Raw genomic sequence first — 22976 nt, forward strand, 5'->3', positions numbered from 1 at the left:
AACCAGACAAAGATACTACAAAAGAAGAAAATTACAGACCAATATCACTGATGAACATAGATGCAAAAATCCTCAGCAAAATACTAGCAAACAGAATCCAACAACACATTAAAAGGATCATACACTGTGATCAAGTGGGATTTATCCCAGGGATGCAAGGATTCTTCAGTATACACAAATCAATCAATGTGATACATCATATTAACAAATTGAAGAATAAAAACCGTATGATCATCTCAATAGATGCAGAAAAAGCTTTTGACAAAATTCAACACCCATTTATGATAAAAACTCTCCAGAAAGTGGGCATAGAGGGAACCTACCTCAACATAATAAAGGCCGTGTACGACAAACCCACGGCAAACATCATTCTCAATGGTGAAGAACTGAAAGCATTTCCTCTAAGATCAGGAACAAAACAAGGATGTCCACTCTCACCACTATTATTCAACATAGTTTTGGAAGTCCTAGTCATAGCAGTCAGAGAAGGAAAAGAAAGAAAAGGAATACAAATTGGAAAAGAAGAAGTAAAACTGTCACGGTTTGCAGATGACATGATATTATACATAGAAAATCCTAAAGATGCCACCAGAAAACTACTAGAGCTAATCAATGAATTTGGTAAAGTTGAAGGATAACAAAATTAATGCACACAAATCTCTTGCATTCCTATACGCTAACAACGAAAGATCAGAAAGAGAAATTAAGGAAATAATCCCATTCACCATTGCAACAAAAAGAATAAAATACCTAGGAATAAACCTACCTACGGAGGTAAAAGACCTGTACTCAGAAAACTATAAGACACTGATGAAAGAAATCAAAGATGACACAAACAGATGGAGAGATATACCATGTTTTTGGATTGGAAGAATCAATACTGTGACAATGACTATACTACCCAAAGCAATCTACAGATTCAATGCAATCCTTATCAAACTACCACTGGCATTTTTCACAGAAATAGAACAAAAAATTTCACCATTTGTATGGAAACACAAAAGACCCCAAACAGCCAAAGCAATCTTGAGAAAGAAAAACGGAGCTGGAGGAATCAGGCTCCCTGACTTCAGACTATACTACAAAGCTACAGTAATCAAGACAGTATGGTATTGGCAGAAAAACAGAAATATAGATCAATGGAACAGGATAGAAAGCCCAGAGGTAAACCCACACACCTATGGTCACCTAATCTATGACAGAGGAGGCAAGAATACACAATGGAAAAAAGACAGCCTCTTCAATAAGTGGTGCTGGGAAAACTGGACAGTATGTGTAAAAGAATGAAATTGGAACTCTCCCTAACACCATACACAAAAATAAACTCAAAATGGATTAAAGACCTAAATGTAAGACTGGACACTATAAAACTCTTAGAGGATAACATAGGAAACATAGGAAGAACACTCTTTGACATAAATCACAGCAAGATCTTTTATGACCCATCCCCTAGAGTAATGGAAATAAAAATTTCCATTATATTAATAAAAATAAAAAATAAAAATTTCCAATAAAAATTGTTTATTTTTGTAAACAAATGGGACCTAATGAAACTTCAAAGCTTTTGCACAGCAAAGGAAACTACAAACAAGACGAAAAGACAACCCTCAGAATGGGAGAAAATATTTACAAATGAATCAATGGACAAAGGATTAATCTCCAAAATATATAAACAGCTCATGCAGTTCAATATTAAAAAAACAAACAACCCAATCCAAAAATGGGCAGAAGACCTAAATAGACATCTCTCTAAAGAAGACATACAGATTGCCAAGAGGCACTTGAAAAGCTGCTCAACATCACTACTCATTAGAGAAATGCAAATCAAAACTACAATGAGGCATCACCTCACACTGGTTAGAATGGGCATCATCAGAAAATCTACAAACAACAAATGCTGAAGGGGGTGTGGAGAAAAGGAAACCCTCTTGCACTGTTGGTGGGAATGTAAACTGATACAGCCACTATGGAGAACAGTATGGAGGTTCCTTAAAAAACTAACAATAGAATTACCATATGACCCAGCAATCCCACTACTGGGCATACACCCAGAGAAAACCATAATTCAAAAAGACACATGGACCCCAATGTTCATTGCAGCACTATTCACAATAGCCAGGTCATGGAAGCAACCTAAATGCCCATCAACAGACAAATGGATAAAGAAGATGTGGTACATATATACAATGGAGTATTAGCCACAAAAAGGAACAAAATTGGGTCATTTGTAGAGATGTGGATGGACCTAGAGACTGTCATACAGTGTGAAGTAAGTCAGAAAGAGAAAAACAAATATTCTATACTAACGCATATATGTGGGATCTAGAAAAATGGTACAGGTGAGCCAATTTGCAACGCAGAAATAGAGACACAGATGCAGAGAACAAACGTATGGACACCAAGGGGGCAAAGCCAGGGGAAGTGGTGGTGGTGGTGGTGGTGGGATGAATTGGGAGATTGGGATTGACATATATACACTAATATGTATAAAATAGATAACTAATAAGAACCTGCTGTATAAAAAAATAAATAAAATTAAATTTTTTAAAAAACTGAAGAAAAAAAAGCAAATAATCATTGATAAGATGAAAACAAACCGAACCACAGCCAAAGGGCTAATCAACGGCATAAGTGTTTGTGTACTACATAATATGCCAAGAGTTGATTGGCAAAACTGTCTTGAGCACTCTTCTGTATTTGCTGACCTTAACATCCATTGGAAACTAGACCTTGGCTATGACCAATTTGTTTTTTTACTTATTTTTTAATTTTTTCTTTTTATTCAAGTATTGTTGATTTACAATCTTGTACCAATCTCTGCTGTGCAGCAAAGTGACTCAGTTACACACATATAGACATTCTTTTTTTTACATTCTTTTCCATTATGGTTTATCACAGGATATTGAATATAGTTCCCTGTGCTATACAGTAGGGCCTTGTTATTTGGCTATTACCATTTTGGATGCCCTCAGAAGTTCACTAAGATCTTGGTTCTTCTTGAAAGTCATCAGAGCTGCCGGAGGCAGGATAGCTGGTACCTTCTGCGACCCATTCTCCAACAGCATTGTAATAGTTGTTTGCATAACAGGACCACTCATATTCTACGTATTTTATGAAACTCTATTCTATATATTTCAAAACTGTTTATGCAACTGAAGAGATGATCAGAACCTAGAAACTGGTACTAGAATTCTCCTAATCCAAGGCTGCCAAATCGCTCTATGACCGCAAGAATGCTCTTACAGCATTGACGACGTGCCAAAGATTGCAGTAAACTGTACAGAGTCAGAAAAGAGTTATGAACAAACAATGAAACTGAAGACAACTAAGGACACCAGCCCTTGCCCAGCCAAGGATGGACACTGGCAATGCAGAACATGGACCTTAAAATCAGGCCAGTTCAGGTTCATATGATCAGTGACTAACAAGGAAAAGGAAGCTCAATCAAGACTGTCCAGGGTGTCTTCAGGAAGTTCAAACATTAGACCAAAGCACTGCAGGCCTCCAGCACCCCATGGAACCACAGAGCCACTTCTGGGCCTGGCCATCCAGCCAACCAGTCAATGCACGGAAGACCTAGACACGCAGGATGTGTCATTTCAGGCTTCCTAAGAGTTTCACAGGAGGCTAGAGACTTACCTTCCATTTGAAAAGCAACAACTTATCAACCTATCATTATAACATCAAAGTACTTTAATAAAGTGATCCTTTTATTGGAAAAGGGGGAGATAATAGGGAGGGATTCTTGGTTATTCTCTCTAGAAAACTTTGCATCTATGACTCTGGGAAAACAGGTGCATAAATAAAGTCATAAGCCAATGAAATAGTCTTCCAACTTTTCTGAATGAACTCCGGGTTACACTGATAACAAGCATACATTTATCTTAGTTAAAACATATCATCCATTGATTGCCTTACTATTACGTAAGATATACCCCTTCAAGTTGTGTAAAATATAGCCTCACAGTTTTCACTGCTCTTCTATATGAGAAGCATAGGCACTAGGAAACATATTCCTCTCCCAGAAAGGAAACAGGAGGTTGAAAAAAAGAGCACTAATAAAATCCTAGTAGTCATAAATGCATTTTTAAAACTTTATGGTAACGGTTGACTAAATCATAGATACAGGCAGTTAATTACTAGTGTTCATAAATTATTTTCAAGCAGGGCTAATAATCAAACACTCTGCATATAAAAGAGGAAACTTCATTTAACGAGCAATCTTTTAAATCCTTTAATTATTCTCATAAATTACAATTTTTTCCCAACATATCTTTGAAACTTTGAATGCTTCCTGCCCAATAGAATTTTTCAAAACAACCCTCAAAAATAATAAATTAAAACTAAATCTGAGTGTGGTCCACTTAGCTTCTTTGATAAATTCATGATCATATACTTTGCCCACCAACTCCTCTACTCTGCTTGGTTTTTTCCTAAGAGTACTTACCACTATTTGAAATAACTTTATCTGTTTGTCCCACTAGAATATAAACTCCATGAGGACAGAAACTAAATCTTATTCCCCAGCAATATTCCCAGAACCCAAAACAGTGCCTGGCATTAAAAATATGTGAGGAACAAATGAACGAACAATTAAATCTGTAATACACACACACACACAGAGCCTACATATAAAGGTGAATATGTAACATATGCGTAACATATTTTATATGTATGTAAATTAAAATAGACAAAGCATTATACACACGCACATCTGTATGTAGTATAGCATGGGGAAAAGCATCAAGCTGGAGAGGATACATTGGAGTTCTTGGCTGATGCTACCACAAAACAGCTGTGTCATCTTGAGCAAGTTACTCACCTTTTCTGGGCCTGAGTTTATCTATAAGATGAACATTTTCAGCTTTATCATCTTTAAGTTCACTTAACAGCCCTAATATTTTTCTTAATAAATTCTAGAGACTCATACAACAGTTTACGTAATCCACTCTACATAGAAAACAAAATAGCAAAATAACTAAAATTCTAACTCCTGACCCCTGGTTAGTTATAAATCATTAACTAACTATGGCGAATGACTAGCTCCAAAAGTGTCATACAATTTTACATCTCCTCCAACTTACCCCTTTGTTCTCATTTTTTCTCTATTTACTTTTTCCTTGACCAATGGAGCCACATGCTCTGAATTTTGGACTACAAATGCGCCTACTGAGCCCCTGAAATTATCGTTCTGGATAGCTAACTAATGCTTTGCACTTGAGCATTGGAAAGGGCACCCTGCTGGAAACTCCTCTACAGCTACGTGTACCCTATCGCCATTATCCCTCCACAAAACCCGTGACCTTGACAAAAGCAAGTCAGGACCAAGAATGAGCTCACACCTGAATACTCACTCTCCCCTGTGGCAGGGGTTGGGGGGAAGGGGGTACTTTCAAAATCACAACACAGCCAACACCACCAAAGCCATTTTATCCCATCAAGAGTAAAATAGCACTCTTTCAGCTATTGGAGCTTTCATTCTCCAAAGCTTCCTTTCTTTAGCACTGGTAAACTGTACCATTGAGATTCTAGGACCAACCTTCAAGAGCTAATCTAGTTCCTTCACTAAGTGGGTGAGTCATTCTTTCCGTTCCCTGTCACTTCAAGATGACAGGGAAAGGAAAGGAACAGCACAGCAAGGAACACCAGGTCTCTCTGGCAAAGGGTGCTGAGACTCCAGAGTAGAGATATTTATCAACAAGAATTTTGTGGAAGAAAACATTCATCACCACCCAGTAATACTTTTATTTTCCATATTTAGTATATAATTAAATCCACAGGAACTATAAAATGCATAAAATGCATGCACATACCTCCTTTTAAAATTTAATAAATACATTTCCGTCTTTAATCCTGATTTATACTTTCAGCTTATAAAATAATTTAGCCCACGTGTAGAACTTTATTTTTTCTATGCCCAGCTAATAAATGCAACCCAGTTTCCTAGAATTTCACTGTACAACACATTCAAGCTTCATGAAACAAATAGAACTAGAGAGTCAGAGTCGATGCATCTTTTCAGGCACTCAATCACAATATACCCGTCCAGCCAAGATGTCTAAGAGGCTCACTGAATTTGAAAAATATTCTTAATAAGGAAAGAACATAAACCAAAAGCACCCTTGTGTTCTAAGGGCGAAAGGGGAGTGGTGGGATTTAAACTCAAACCACTGCAAACCTTAGGCTCGAAAGGCAATTCATAGTTTACAACTGCACTTTTACTTGATCCAAACAAAACTGTAAGATAGACTGGGGAAATTATCACTGCATCCAATTTTATGGACCAGAAAATTAGGTCAAAGAATGCTGGATCCCAGGAAGTGGCCAAATCAGGAATAAAATTTACATCTCCTCTTTTCCTGCCCATGCTGGTTCTGTCATATCATTCAACCTTTCACGTATGATAGGCAACCTAGCCTTGCATTACAATATATACAGAAGCAATCCTATAGGCATAAACACAGTAGATGAGCCAATGGGATGAGTGAACCACAGTACACGGTTCTTCTCTTAGCAGAGTAAGTACCATTGAGTGGTAGGAAATGAAAGAGTCTTATCAAGACAGGAAAAATGATGCTGGTAAATTCTCTCCGGACCCCTGAACCACCCCCCCCCGCCCCCCCGTTTTTAATCCTCTTATAGAAGCTGATTACAGGAAAAGAAATCAGGAAAGCAGAACTGAAACCAAAAGCTTATCAGACTGATAAGAATACTTATACAGGATGCAGTAAATTACCATTGCTTCCTGTTTTAAGTATTCTTATCTGTAGGACACTAAATTTTTTTCCACCACAGAACCTCACATTTAGGACACGTCCCAAAATAGAATCTTCTGATCTTCAGCTGTCAGCTGAAGTTGTTTCATAAATAGCCCAGCATATGTACTCTGGAGGCTTGCTAACACTCTAAATGCAAATATAGTCCAGTCACACCAATTCCTCTTAGGCTTTGGTGGCAATCGAGAACGTGCAAAATCCAGCAGCCCCAGGAATTCTATGGAGGATCCCATGAATGTCCCTAGTCAATGACCTATGGCACTCTATTTGGATATTTCTGGAAATTTTGAAACAAAAGCCATTAGCAGATATAGATCCCTATTTTTAATATATAGTTCACAAAAGAACATAAGATTTATTTCAGGTCAGTTAATTTTTAAACAGTCTTAAAAATAGCTTTTGTTCAGAGAGTCATTTTGATGAAAAGGATGTGTTTCAAGAAACCCCTAGGTCTTTTAAACAACTCTTCCAGGGGCTTTCATAGTCAACAAGTACAGACAACAAAACTGATTATACAGGAATGTGTTTGAAAAATTACTCATGTAACCCAAGGATAAAATACATGGAGACACACACATGCACACAGGTATAAAAGACACCTAGCTATAATCTTTATGATTATATGAGTATGTCAGGAATTCTATTGCCAGAATCACACAACAAGCTGAGACCATTTCAGAGAAAGAGAGGAAAAAAATCAACGTCTGTGTTTTTAAAGAAAAAAAAAAAGACTATGTGGAATGGGACTATGGCACAGAACACAAACGATAAACGGCCTGGGATTTTATGGTATTTGAACAAAACATCTGTGCCTTTATGGCCCTCTTATCACTCCCTCCTCTAGTTACCTGCCCCAGAGCACATCCACCCAAGCTGGGTAAGAAGGGGTTTTACCTTGGTCAATGGAAGTCACCCTAGGAGAGTAGCCTTAAGGTTGACTTCACCTTGAATTATAGTAAATGCTCAAAAATTTTTGTTAAGTGGTGAAAGATTCTATAAATAGGCTCTTCATGCCCCTTTTAGCCAATTGCTAAGTAGCTGCCTTTTTTCACACCAGGGTGATAAGCACAGATTCTCACAGAGTGGCCCCTTTATGAGCCAGGAACAATTCTGTAGTCCAGGAAGGAAAGCCCTGTTCCCAGACTACAAGTCCAGACAGGGATGAACCTTGTGGCTGCCTTGTGTGAACCACCCAGAACCCAGATCAGACGGGAATGCCTGGCCAGTTCCAGATTCCTCCTGGATGTCCAGAATCGATGATGACCAAGCTCACATGAAGTGGATTAACTTGATCCCCTGAGACCTGGGAAACAATTACTGTAAGAGAAAAATGGATTTTGTAAATCTCTATAGTGAGGCAATATTATAAAATATTTTTTAAAAGACTACTAGTAGAAGGATTCATGTAATTGTTTAAAAAAATCCAACTAGCTAGGTCCTTGAAGCAAGAGAGCTTAAGAAGGTGATCACAGTGGCTCCAACGTGATACAAAAATCTAAAACGTTCTGCTGCCATTGAACAAATAAACACTGACACAAGCAGATTAAAATGGGGGAGAACTGGAGAAATCAGAAAGCAAATCTCCAACTGTAGCCTGGGTTGGTCTGAAACACTCTACTCCAGAATGTTGGCCAATTCTGCGCAGGAAAAAGATGCAGAATATTTTATAGGTTTTGGAAAGAACCACAAAACTGACTGAAGGTTTGAGAAATCCGAACGCCAACTAAAACTTAATAATGGTGAATATGAAGGGAAAACTGAGAGATGACTTCACAAAGGTCTTCAAACACATGTAGGAAAACATCCCATAAAAGGTCAATGGTCTGGATAAACAAACTGTGGTACATCCATACAATGGAATATTATTCCCCAATAAAAAGAAATGAAACTGTCAAGCCATAAAAAAGGACATGGATGAATCTTAAGAGCATACTGCTATGTATAAGAAGCCAGTCTGGTAAATGTACGTACTGTGTGATTCCAATTATATAACATTCTGGAAGAGGCAAAACTACAGAGATGATAAACAGATCAGTGGTTTATCCCCAGAGGCTGGGGAGAGGGAGGAGGTTTAAACAGGGAAGCACAGGTAATTTTTAGGATAGTGAAACTATTCTGCATGATACTGTAATGGTAAACACAAGACATTAAGCATTTGTCAAAACTTAGAACTTGATAGCAAAAAGAGTAAGCCTTAAGTGTATGCAAAATTTTTTTTTTAAATTTGAGAGATCAGTGATTACAGGTGGAATGTAGAATGTGACCGAAGCATCTAGATGTATTACAGATGCATGAAGCAACCTCACTGAAGCATGTGGAGATTATCAGGTGCTGACCTAGGTAACTGGAAAGGAGGCAAATCTACAAAACTAAAGGCAAAAGAAACTGCACTCTAGTTGATCAAGTCATTTCCTATAGGGCATGGGCTGACAATTCTGACACTTCTTTGTATATATATGTAGTGGAATTGAACAAATAAGTAAATGGATGAAGGATGGTGACAGCCAGGTTTCTCACTTTTGGGGTGGGAGGTGCAGATAAGCAAGGGAAGGAGGCGAGAATAATCCATACAGAAATTTATTAGAGTTTATACATTAGTATGAACTCATGCTTAGCTTAGTATAGTTACAGATGGTTACACGCAGAAATTTTTATAGATATGTGTATATATATATGGGTTAGTAATACACACAAACATTTCCTTACTCTGACAGCTGAGAGGGCAAAAAAGAAATAACATCCCAGTAGGAACAAACACATCTAGTGCCAAGATCTTGGTTTCTAATACAATTCTCCAATAAAAGGAATCAGGGCTCCTTGGAGAAACTGATGATTCTAGGACTGGGGCAGGAAACGAATAAGATGATCATGGAGTATCTTATAGTAACAGAAAGTAAGGAAATGCTTAAAAAAAATACTACTGAGTTAAAAATGAGCAATAAAACAAGTTTAGTTAGCTATAAAAATATTCATGCATTCTGCTCTCTAAATGGTTTTCAAACACCTTTAAATTTCCTGGCCACTTTAAAGAACCCCAAATTGTAAACTGTATTTGATATAATTATTGATTTTTTTATAGAAAAGTTGGATGATGCAAAATTTCTTTCAGAGGCAACTGGCTCTACAATTAAATTTCAGCAATTAAATATTGATATATATTATATTTGAAACCCAGAAAGTCATATTCAGTTTCATGAGCATTGTCCAATCACTTATGAAATATTTTATGTTTATGGCCTATTTTCTTCTATGAATTTCTGTTTAAATTCATTTCCAGTCTTACTTCCTCTTTTAGCAAACTGATTAATAACAGTACCAATGTTGTTATGATTTCTTGTTTTATCTTCTGCACGTTTAAATGTATTCATTGTTTTATCTTTAATTTGTTTTTAGAACCTTATTGTACCTTACAGAAGTTTTTTTTTTACTACATAAAGTTAAATCTCCTGATAAAAATATAACTTATATATTCAATTTACAAAAAAAAAAGGACAAGGGTCATCACTTGTCACCACAACTAAAATCAGAATGAGGGAAATAATCTCAGATTTCGTCACCGTAAAAGCTGGTAACCACTAGAAAAGTCACCTCAAAATGGTGGAATTTACTCTCGTGATGTATGGATGTAACAGGAACATACCTGAAGATCCTTATTAGTAAATTACACAGTAATATCAAAATAAAAGCATTTTTTAAAGAGTAGTTTCAAGATATTGGTCTTTCCTCACATTTTGTATAAGGAATAAATGTAGAGAAAAGCAAACATATTAAATAATTGTCCAACAGAATTTTCAACCAAAACTTCAGAAAAGAATTGGTATGACAAATTACCAGTTTTGCATAATAGTCTTCAAAAGGAACCTCTTAATACGCAGTGAAAACTATCAATACTACCATCTAAAACTACAACATAAGCTGTGGTTCATGACACCAGCACACACACGTGGCCCAACACACAGCGGTGGCCACAGCTGTGGCCAGTCTTTTCCAGGGCCTACTGGAGACATCACACACCCCGCACACCCTTCCCATGGTGTCATCTGTTCTAGATCTTGCCTTTCACATAAGACAATCTTCTCTCAAGCAGACACACACCAATTTCAAGTCTTACTTCCCTCTCTTTCAAATCCTGCCCTTTGACGTCAGGAAAATCTGACTTTGCTTCATTTGTGAGTCACAAGGCAACCTTAGTCATGACTGAAAAACCACAAGGAGTACAAATGACGTACTTAGATCCAGGCAAAAGGACATGATGAGTTTTAAAGTAAAAGTACATGAACAAATCAATGTCAACCCCTCAAGTCCAGAAAAAGGGCCAGTAGTCCCTATTCCTTCTCTCAGTGGATGTTATTTGTCCCCCGAGAAGGCTGATCCTTTCTAGCCTCTCCCTCAACCAGTCCTCATGAAAAAAAGCTCTTTGAGGGTCTGAATTTTCATGTGTTTTCTTTACAGTTGTAACTCAAAAACTTAGGGATACGCCTGACACTCAGTAGTATCTCACTAACTCCTTGTTGCATTATTTAGCCAGAACTACAAACATTTGAGTCTTTGGCGATTCCCCAAAACTATCTTCAAGACCAGTTATGATTTCTTCAAACTTCCAGGTTCAGTAATTACAACAGTTTAATTATGGAATGAATGGAAACATGTAAGACAAGAAGTACCACCAAGTGTCAGACAGTGGTAATGTAGCTAAGAAAAACTCTCTGTCCTCCTGAATAGAATAGGATTCTGCTCTCCAGATAAATGAGGTGTTGGCACCTTTCCCATACTGTGGTTTAAAAACATATGGTCCCACATTCATTCATTCAGTATCTACAACAAACAGTGTCAACCAAATGCCAGACACATTGCACTAAGCATGTAAACCCAGTCAACCACCCTGGCAGAGAGAGAAATAGCCTAGCTCAATACCCGACACATACCCGCTGGAAACACTTTCAAGTTTTAGAAAGTAGCCTGAATGCCAATGTGACTGTGCAAGACCAAGAAAACTGAAGTCCTATTTAAAATAAAATAGAACACATTTATGTTACAGATCCTGGGGACTTGTGGAGTTTTATGTGAAAGGATGACAAATGTTTTGCTATATGTAAAATTGCTTGGATGCTAATTGTTAGCGTAATACTTAAAATTTCAAGCAATGTTTAAGAAGAATTGTTATAATAGCTGAATAGCTAGTTTAGAACATACATTCTACTCCTTTGGTCATCAAACTAGCCCAGCCTTAATCAAGAGCTGAAACAGGGGAAAAGTCTCGTATCTTGGCAATTAGGATCAACTGCTGAGACCAAGATAACTTTTTAGCAGAGTAGTAAGAAGTACCACACTTGCAAAATGGACTTGTTTAAATTTAATTCCTTTTCCCAGACCTTACCTATATTTTAGTAGAAGGGCTAATTAGCAACAATATACTCGAGAAGAAGAAAAAGAACGAGCATAGGGACAAATTAGAAGGCTACTCTATGAATCAAATACTTAACAACTGGCCTCTTTTTAAAAATAGAGGTAACTATGATACAATAATTATTTTTCAAATACTTTTCTCATTGCTTTTGATATCTTAAACCTCAGTGAAAATGCTATGCTCTGACCTAGATCAGTAGGCTACAATTAACATCAGAAGAACTCTATTAGCAGAATAAAAGTTGATGAACTACTGTTGGAAGCAAAGAAATAAATCTTGTCAAAACAAAGCAAAGTTTCCGTCAATCTTTAAAAGAATGGTTTGGGGGAACAGAGGAAGTTTCCAAGCATTTCAGACACAGCAATGAGGCAGCTGTAATTAATTTTCCCCAAGTTTTCATATCCGGTCATATCAGGTTGCAAAGACTCCTGTAATTTTGCTTGACTATTTTTTTAAATATATTGTTAAATCTGAATATGATTTTAAAAATATTTGGCAAATGAAATGGCTTGAGGTACTCAAAATATATCCACAGTATTGTTTTTGTTTGGGATTTTTCTAAAGCCGTCTTCTCCTTCGTTCAACAACTCTCTCCAGATCTGTTTGTTGATATACAAATTTTTAAGTCGGCAAGCATTTTGTGTGCGCCTCCACAGATACTGGAGTCATGAAACAATTAGTGACACTACTCTCAAACAGCTTACAATTTTTAGTAGGAAGGAGTAGCATTAAACCAGTAATTAGAGCCAGGACAGGGGTTTCCAGCATCTCTCAGGAAGGGGTAAGCTTTCTAAAAGAAAGGAAAGAGACTGGGTGCTAGGTACACTGGAACCCAGCAAATCGAATACTCTAAATGTTTTCTTTGATCATTTAAATGTATTGATTTTACATTGCAAATGCAATTTTACAGATGGTGAAATCCATTCTGAACTCATCAGAGCTAAGAACTCTTTATTTATGTCCCTAAATACCTCCTGCCACTATTTTTTAAAATAATATTCCCCAAGCCAAAAAAAAGCCTGAAGTTTCTTTATCTCACGAGTAACCATAAATCATCTCAGTTGGGGTGGTGAGGAAGCTATAGAATGGGGTTCTATTCTTAGAGAAGAGACATTCATTTAAAATCCACCAAAAAGTAGCTAATGAATTAGATCGAATTGGGTGGCATGGGTTTTTGTTTTTGTTTTTGTTTTCACACACACACACACACACACACACACTGTATTTTATTTTTACAAGAGATAAATTAACTGACACCAAGCATTGTAAATGGATGACCACAACAAAAGCAACAATGATTGCAATTACCAAACACGAAACACACTCATACTATGTCATAATATTAACATTCAGTCCAGTATGTGGCATGGGTTTTTGTTGAGGACTTCATTCTGCAAAGATGCTTTCCAAGAGGCCAGGTGGCTGGAAAGCAGGCTCTGAAGGGACAATAACATTCCTCCAGCGAGTTTCAAGCTGGAGGCTAAAAGCACCAATCATTCATTTTTCCGTCTTGAGATACATTCCTCACCCGGTTCAAAGGCCCGAGAAACAACAAGCCGGCACACTTTCTGAAGGTCGTCCCTTGCAGGGACTCGCGAGGGACCAAGGCTCAGGCTGCAAGATACTTTTAAAGACCTAGTTTTAGGAATAGAACCCTTTTTACTGGACTGTAGTTTCCATATCCTAACCCTCTGACCCACCTCCCCACTTCCCCCCCCCACACACATGCGCGCACACACACACGCAGTAAAGTTTAGGCAAAAGGGAAAGTTTTAACTATAATCCCAATGATGTCCAGGGTACCCTACTAGTGGAGGTAAAATATTTTCAGAAATTAAGTCATTACCCATTCTTTAAAAAAGAATGTAATATTTACATTCCTTAATCTAACCAGAGGGATGGGATCAACTTTGAAAGAAAATTATTGTTTAGCTGTAGTTTAAAGCAGGCACTGGAATTGGGAAAGGGGGCAAAAACAGCAGTCAAGGGAGGAGTTGAGCAGGGTAGGTAGGAGTTGCCAAGACTAGGCTATAAATACCCTCACTCAGCCAGCCCCTCAAAACACTTTAGGGATCTCCCTCCCCTCCCTCTACCATGACATACTTTATACAGTGGCCCCATTTTGCTTTGTTCCATAACCTCAGGAACATTTAAGACATTGGGGATTCTGGTAAAAGAAAAAAGTAAATACGGCCTGGTAGAAGATCTGGGGCAAAGAGTTAAAAGTCCTGCTTTGGCTTTGAGTGGGATGTTGCCAACCCTTTGGGTTTGCTTTCCAATAATTAGCAACTCTGCATTACCCAGATCTGGGCTTGTGCTCAGGTGGGAAAACCTCTTTCAACCCATTTAAAAGTCTTTGACTCCATTTCAGTCATTGCTCCCCATCTCTCCCCACTCAAGTTTAAGTTCTCATCCGGTCCAGCTTCCTGTGTCCATGGGAAAAGGGCAGTCCTGGTGAAGAGGAAGAGGGAGGATGGTTCAAGATGCCTCATGTCCTCGGGCTCTGGGTGCCTTTCCAGGACAACATTTCATTTCCAGTCCTGTGTGAGCCGCCTGAGGACTGTTAGAAAGTATAATTCTCTACTCTAGGAAAATAGCATGAATATTTGCACCAACCACCAATGGCATTAAGAATATAGACAACAGCCTCTGGTACTAGAAGCTCCAAGCAGTCACTTTTTATGTTTTTCTCAGAGGTGAACTTCTAGCTCTCAGTCATCCAGCAAGAGGCATTAATTCATTTGAACTCTCAAAACTATGAGACCCTAGTGTCCAGAAAGTCTTCACAAAGATCCTTAACCTTTATACTTAATCCTACTACACTATATTAAGAACTAGTTATTCATTCAGTCTTGGGGTGGGGGGCTAAGGTGGTTGGGTGCCGAATGCTTGAGTAATACCATGATAATTTGAAAATTTAGACACCTTCCCCTTCTCCATCAATCAGCACAAACACCTCAAAGTTAGAAAAGGTGACCATTTCTTAACTAACGCTTTTCCTCCTTTGTGGGTTATGTACTTCTTTTAACCTGAGTATTCAAAGGAGGCATGGAAAATAAAGAGTACTTTTCTCTTTCCCTTTAACAAAAACAAAGCAGTGAGTCTATTGTAAGAGGTATATCGTCTGCTGTGATCCTTTCGTGCAGAAATGTGGGGTCTGAGTGTGCTCTTCCATGGAAGACTCTGAGCTGCTGGGCATTTACCCAACTTTCTGTTACTAAGCTTCAAATTTTATGAGCAGCTCAGCTCTGGAAAGATAAACAAAAAACGAGCATTGGTGGTGGCCTCTGAGAAGAGAAGCTGGGGAACTGGAGTGGGAGGAAGGCTTCATTTTCACGCTATACCTTTAAAAAAAAAGTTTAAACCACTTGAAACTTACAGCACATGCATGCGTTGCCTATACCAAAATATTAAAGAAAAAAATAGTGTGAATAGATACAGCAAACTATCATAAAACTTGGTGGTCTTTAAAAAAATGCTTTTTAATGTTTCTGGAAGAAACTACCATAAGCTTAAAAACAAGTATGACTGCACACCATCAAAACAAATAGAGAGAGAGAGAGAGAGAGAGAAAGCTTAAAAAAGAGAAATGACAAAATCTCAAAGAAGATTATACTTCCCGCCAGAAGCAAGCACAGGAACCAGAGGTCAGAGGCTTAGAGGTTTTCACTACTAAAAATAAAAACCACCTACCCAAAGGGGGAGAAAAAGTCCTTGAATAATAATGCTTCTAAGACCAAAAGAAAAGATTTTACAATTTCTTTTGCAGCACTCATCTTCACCCCATGTTTCCTAACACTGACCAACCCGTGACAAGTACTCACAAAACTCCTGCATATTTAACACCTGGACCCCTCTCCTGGCTGCTTCACTTAGACCAAAGATATCTTTTTCTTGCTTCTTGTAAATATTATGTTTGCTAGCAGAATGGCCGAAAATGCACCATTCTCCCAAAGGAGAGTTTCAACAGCCTTATAAACTATTTAAGTATGCTTGTGTTATGGTAAGGCGGGAAGCCATGGTTAGATGGCTGCAAAACTTTAAGACACATGGGCACTTTAGCCCTGTAAGTATAGGAAAAATGCAGATTTTCATGGACTGCACCTTCTGAATCTCAATTTTTTCCCCCAAGTAAGCTGTGCCATAAGAAACTTGGTAATTACTTGGATGAATCCTCCTCGCTCCCATTTTTGTCCCCGTTTCCATGTCTTCATCCCCATCCTCTTAACAAAATACGTGCTATTTGGAATACCACAGGTGCTCAGTGGTGTTTATTGAGGCAAAGTGGGGGAGGGGAATCATAGTTTAGGGCCTGTCTGGCCAAAGGCAGATCAGTTATTTTGGGGTTGGGAGGTGGGTGGCCTCCATTATTGTAATGGAGATGGAAAGTTCTTCTGATTATTCCCACAATCCCTAAAATTCAAGGCTAAGTACGATTATGTTTCATATCCCATAGAGCCCTTTTAATAATCTTTAAAAGAACAGGGAACTCATCATTGGAGAATATTGAATAGTAGTTAAATACATAGTAATTACTGAATATTTCAGAGACCTTCAACTGCTCTATTTTTAGCAAATGTCTTTTTTTTTTTAAATTTTGCCTGTCTCATTTAGATCATAACCTTCCTAAAAGAATCACGACTTTCTGTGTAAAATATAACTTGTTTGCCACACTAGATATATATGAAGGAAAACAACAACAACCAAAAGAATGACTCTTTGATCATTTCAACAAACATAACACAACTATCAATTTCTCAAGATTAACTGATACTGTTCAGTACCATGACCTAAATATGTCAGGGAGGATCAGAGAACTCACATCAAAGTACTTTTTGGTCAACAGAAAAAAAAGGGGGGAGGGAAGTTTATCAACGTCTTTTTTCTTTACTACAACTTGGGTTATACTGGCATCTTCTTCAGCCCGACCAATTAGCAACCAGTGTATATGGGTTTGGCTCCAACAGGGTCAGGGGTGATGATGGACAGTGTGACACAGACTGGAAAACAGCAACAACAAAAAACAGGGAATGGCAAAGGAAGACAATGAAGGCAACACAGCTTAATAAAATATTCAAGGTAGGGTAATAAAACCACAAAAATCTCCTCTCTGCTTGAAGATAAATACAATTAAAATTATAGTCTGACCCACGTATTTAATTCCACCGCTATCATTCATGAAAATGCAGAAAGGGGGTTGAAAAAGAAAAGCAGCCTTTTCAACATAAACACATCATTTGTAAAAGCTCTGTTATTCAAAGATCACTGACTCATTGAAGAAGCACAAATAACATTTATCCAACCAAATTTGTTTTAACAAATAGATTATGGTAGAGCCTGCAGCAAGATTATTAAAATGGAAAACTTTCCTCTTCCCATAGATGACAGTACCTTATATTTATCTGATCTATCTTCCGCCTATTCCCATAAATTAAGAATGGGAGAAAATACTATCATTTCTATACTGGAAGATAAGAATAGAACCAAAAAGATGATATTTACTAGTCTATCATTTTAAAAAGCTTTACAACAACTTTTTTTGCAACATTTCACAATAGTTTGAAATGAGTATACAATTATACCATACCAACATCAAAATTTAATTCTGTTAAGTTAAAATTCAATGTGATTACAACTTCTGAGCCTGTTTCAATTACATTTTTAAGAGAACTTTTAAAGTTTGCCATATAGCTATGGACTCACAAGGTAATGAAATAATAAGTCAATTACATAATTATAAATGTGGTAGAGTATCTATTATTTTAAACGCAAGAAAAGTATTAGGGGACTTCCCTGGTGGCGCAGTGGTTAAGAATCCACCTGCCAACGCAGGGGAAACGGGTTCGATCCCTAGTCCGGGAAGATCCCACATGCCGCGGAGCGGCTAAGCCCGTGCGCCACAACTACTGAGCCTGAGCTCTAGAGCCCACGAGCCACAACTAGTGAAGTCCGCGTGCCTAGAGCCCGTGCTCCGCAACAAGAGAAGCCACTGCAATGAGAAGCCCGCGCACCGCAACGAAGAGTAGCCCCCACTCATCACAACTAGAGAAAGCCCATGCACAGCAACGAAGACCCAACGCAGCCAAAAAAAAAAAAAAAAAAGTATTAGTATGAAAAAAGTTACAGAATCTTTAGTGTGAAACTGACTTCAAACTAATCCACAAGAAGCTATTTTCCTTGAATACAATTTCCAGTAACTCCGTAACATGAGGAAATAATTGAGGAAATGGTTTTCTTTAAAACAAAGCAAAACAAAACCTTAAAATTGTGAAATGTTCTATTATACTAAAACTACCAACCCACCAAAATAAAAGGAACCATTCATATACTATACAGCTAAGAAATATATATGATTATAGCAGGAGGATTGGAAAAGCATTAGGTCAAAGAAGTTTTGATTGAAAGAGTCAATAAACTATTCTAATGATTTATGAAATCCACATGGAGGTGCCCAAAGGGTAGGAACCTCTGAATACATTGGCAACTGGACAGTCAGGATTACACTGGGTCAGCAAAGCACTGTACAGCTCAAACGACCAATCAAAAATCCTGAAGTACAAAGTCGGACAACACTGATTTCTGCCAGCAAGAACTTTTTCACACATCTAACAGAGAAAAATAAAACTAAAAAAATTGTGCACAAATTCCTATAGTTCCCAATTGCCCTCTCAGATTTCCTCTCCATTCACTCAAGTGGATACCTCACTGAAGGATTCTGATGGAACAAATGAGAAACATTGTCCATAAACAGACCACCAGCGCAAGAAGGGGTGATTTCCAACATAATAAACAGAGTAATGTCATAGACATGGATTGGTTAAAGCCTGACCTATACTGTCAGGTGGGGAGGGATGCTTCCAACAGGTGACCTTAGGGAGGAGGGAGAGGAACCGAATCCAGTCTAGAGAAGGTTCCAAAAATTTAGACTGGTGTAGTCAGGAAGGTTTGTCTTAAGGTCTGTTAAAACCTGAAAATGCCCCCTCCAAACAAGAAAGGTTAAAAATCAGTCCTGAATCAAACCATAAAGAGTGATCCAGAAGTTAGAACAGGACAGAACAGTATATTCTAATGCACTTCATTACAACCCCATCAATAGCTTCTTCAGAAAGAATCCTCAGGACAACTGACCCATTAAAGAATATCAGTCATTTTCTCCAAAATATCCCTACGTTTAGAGCTGCAAAGGAAGTTAGAATAATTTAGAACAAAATTCTCCAGTTACTGATGAGGAAATATGTACAGAGAAATAAAGTGACTTTCTCAAGGTCGCTCAGCTTAGTGAAGGGCACAGGCTGTGCTACAACCCAAGATCTCTGGCTCCCAGAAGCTGTTTTTTCCATTGTATCATTCAAGATAGCATTAAACTACTTTCCGGGAATTCTGATAAACAAACAAAAAAAAAAAAAAAAAAGGAGGGGGGAGGGAAGTATGCCCTTTTGGATTCCAAGTCTCTTACTTGTAAGACAATCTTGGAGATAGTGTGTTTATCTGGGGGGCAATCAGATAAATGACTCTAATATATGAAATTTTTTATGGATTTATTTTTAACACAAAAAGCTACCCAAACAATGGCAGAAATTAAGAAGATTGTTAGATGCTCAAGGTTTTCTGGAACAGCAGAGAAGCTCACTCCCACCGGCTCAGAAGCAGTATTGGGGCATAGAATTACTCAGGGGCATAGAATTACTTCCTTACATTTTCACCTGCGATGTTTCAACCAACACCTAAGGAAAAATGCTGCCTTTGGGGCTTATGATTCAGTGATTGCAACAGGGATTGCTGGCTGGTGAGAAATGCTTATTTGAGAGGGATGGGGAGAAGAAAATACTTCCATGGTATTTCTCTTTGTTATTTCCCCTCTTTATTGTACAAAAGACAAATCTGAACAAATTTCCGATCTCATTTGGTACTACACTTCACACAATTTTGGTTATGTGAGGGAGCACAACACAAATCTAGCAAGCTTTCAAAATCAGTTCGCCCAGTCTGCCCTGATGAGCTGCCACTAGGGCTGTCACTGGTCAAAAGACAAACCTGTTTCTGAGAAGCAAGCAGCATTACCTCCAAGCTCAGTAAGGAGCCCTACCCAAGCCCTTGTAACGAATTTCTAGATTCTCACGATTTGCAAGCAAGCTACATCAGACGGTTTCATTTCTCAGTGAGCTCCCATGGGCCGAGGATGGTCAGTTTTTGTTGATCTTATCTAGCTTGGTGCTTTGCAAACTGCAAGCACTCAGTAAAGGGTTGACCCTAACGTAATTTCAAGCCAAATGTGTTTTCCGAATGATCCCCACACGGTGCCAGCCACAGCACTTGTATTTCCTGCTCCGTTTTTTTCTCTCCTCCCTCCCAGTAGTAAGAGAAGTAAATGTAAAAATCTTGAGCCAACCCAATCAATCCTACAACCACGTGCTGTAGAGCTCCCTCCTGCTTGCAGATTTCAAGACAGGAAGGTGAAGGAACAGGAACGTGGCGTAGTAGTAAACCGTAGTAAAGAGAGGAGGGAAACAAAATGGGGCACGTCACATGGTCACGGCCTGGATTTTTCTCAATTAAATATAAGAGGAAGCGTGTGTTTCCGGCCTCTGTCAGTGGGCTGGTTGGACTTTCTCATTCTTAGGATTCTGGTCTAGATGGACAAGAATAAGGCCGAGTGCATAACATCCTCTGGGAGGGGGGTGGAGGGGGCGTGTACTTGGCTCAGTTCTGTGGGCTCCAGAGGGAAGGGGCGGAGGGAGAAGGGTGGGCGACGGATGCCCGGCCCGCCGCCACCCCCAGACTCCGGACCAAGGCCCCCCTATCAACCCTCGCCCGAGGCCCCTCCCCACCCCTGCAGCGGCTCGGCCTACGCTCGCGCTGATTGGCTCCGGCGGGGCCAATCAGAGCCCGGCTGCCCCGCCCGCTCAGGGCCAGACTCTGTACTGCCCTGCAGGGGCCGCGGCTCGCCCGCCACCGCCGTCAGCCACCGCCGTCAGCCACCGCCGCCACCTCACACCACGCGCCGGGGAAGGGACCCGGCCGCCCCCGCGCCCCCAGGCGATCGGAGGAGGGCCGGGCTGATCGGAGGAGGGCCGGGCTGGAGTCTTCTTAGGGTGCCCTCAGCCTCGCTGCAGATCCCCCGACCCCAGGCCAAAGGGGGCTTGCAGGAGGCAGGGGAGCCAAGCCCCAAATAAATAGGGAGGAATGCAGGAAGCAGAGGTGACCGAGGAAACGGGAAAGTGCCAGAGCCCAGAGGGTGTGCGCCAGACAAAAAGGCCACACAGCGAGGGGACAGGAGGGAGGGAGAGGGAAGGAGAGATGGGAGGTAGTCGTGGAGGTAGGCATCCTGGAAATCACAACTAGGAAATGCAGTGAAAGGAAGAAAAATGGCCCATTTTGTTTTTCAAGGGGATGTAACAAAATGACCAAAAAAAAAAAGGAACCTTAAAGCAATGGCTGGAGTCTGTGTCTTTGCCAAAGCCTGCTCTATCTGCCCAGCTGCAGTTACAAAACTAACACACAAATTTGCGGTAAATGCTGGTTGAAGATAGCTGGGCTGCCATGCCCTTTCTGCCCTCTCTTTTGGACTCTCAATGTACTCTCTGCGGAGAGTAGGCCACAAGTACTGCGAAATTATGAAATGGAGCCAAAAAGAAAAAAAAAGACAATGGCAGGAACATGAAATAAGAGGTGGGAAACAAGGGGCATAGGAGAGGGGGATAAAACAATCCGGCAGGTCAGAACCCAGAGGAGACACGGACGGACAAGAGAGAGAAGAGAAACAGAAAAGGTGGTCAGACAGAAGGTGAATCAAGGGCAACCAGCAGTCCTGGGGCACCTGCACTAAATGCCTCAGAAATGTTCCAGTGAAAAATATTCAACAAGCAGAGCTGTTTAAAATGAGGGCTTAGGAGAAAGAGCACACATCTCTGAGCCCCTCATTCCTTTCCTATTTCAGGTTTTACCTGAGAAACAGGAAAGACAGGCAAAGATAGCAATTGCTGAGGAAGTTAGGAAAACAAGGTTTTCACAAACTAACACACTCATTCCCAGGCAAAGTGGTTTGCCACAGACAGGTTTGATTTCTTTTTGTTTCAGGTGATAGTTGCCTATCGTATCACATCTTTAAACTCAACAGGGCAAAGGCAGACAAGCAGAATTCAGGATGTAAATGTGCCAAGTAGCATTTGGTACCTCACTTAAAACACACACATACACACACACACCCTCAACTCTCTCCATTTACATCTTACAAATACACATTTTAGAATTTTTGTTGCATGGTGCTATCAAAGCATGGTCTATTGCTACTCCAGGATTATTAAGGATATGCTTATATGGTTGTTCCAGAATATTATATTTTCCCTCAGAAAGCTAAGAATAGAAGATTGTTTTGTTTTGGTTGGTTCGTTTTTAGTGGATCCTCCATATGAGGAGGATTTTATTTTAAAGCCCTTTTGAAAAACAAAAACTTTATTTGGTCATCAATTTCCTTCAGAACAAAATAGTATTTATTCTACTCTCTTGAAAAACAAAACCTGTTCAAATTAAGAAAACAGGTGAGGAAAACTTATTGTTTGTTAGCCTCATCTTTCATCTCCTTTAAAAGCAAAATCTTAGTTCTGCTGGGTTTTTTTCCCTTCAAATTCTCATTCTTTTATAAATGAAACACTTTGCAACACAAACAGTTAAAGTGTTAGAGAGATTCACATTTCCAAAAACATCATTTGAAGTAACCAAAATTTTTACTGTTGAGGTACACAATTAAATCTCTCTTCTAGAGAACGAATCATGAAAATAAATCTTGAATACTA

General features: G+C 39.1%; 1 protein-coding gene across 4 annotated transcripts in view; it reads right to left on the reverse strand.

The window, feature by feature from the left end:
- Positions 1-22976, reverse strand: part of IRS1 (insulin receptor substrate 1) — a 66381-nt gene that overhangs the window by 37631 nt on the left and 5774 nt on the right. The window contains exon 2 of one of the 4 annotated variants that reach the window (XM_036857345.1): positions 435-467. The exons of 2 other annotated variants lie outside the window; for them this stretch is intronic. The gene's annotated coding sequence lies outside the window, so the exon portion shown is untranslated. Of the gene's footprint in view, positions 1-434; positions 468-13563; positions 13575-22976 lie in introns of those variants that run through there. One more of the 4 variants, XM_036857344.1, reaches the window with a different exon arrangement.

The sequence above is a fragment of the Balaenoptera musculus genome, chromosome 7 (genome assembly GCF_009873245.2).
Source record: "Balaenoptera musculus isolate JJ_BM4_2016_0621 chromosome 7, mBalMus1.pri.v3, whole genome shotgun sequence".
Classification (NCBI taxonomy): Eukaryota; Metazoa; Chordata; class Mammalia; order Artiodactyla; family Balaenopteridae; genus Balaenoptera; species Balaenoptera musculus.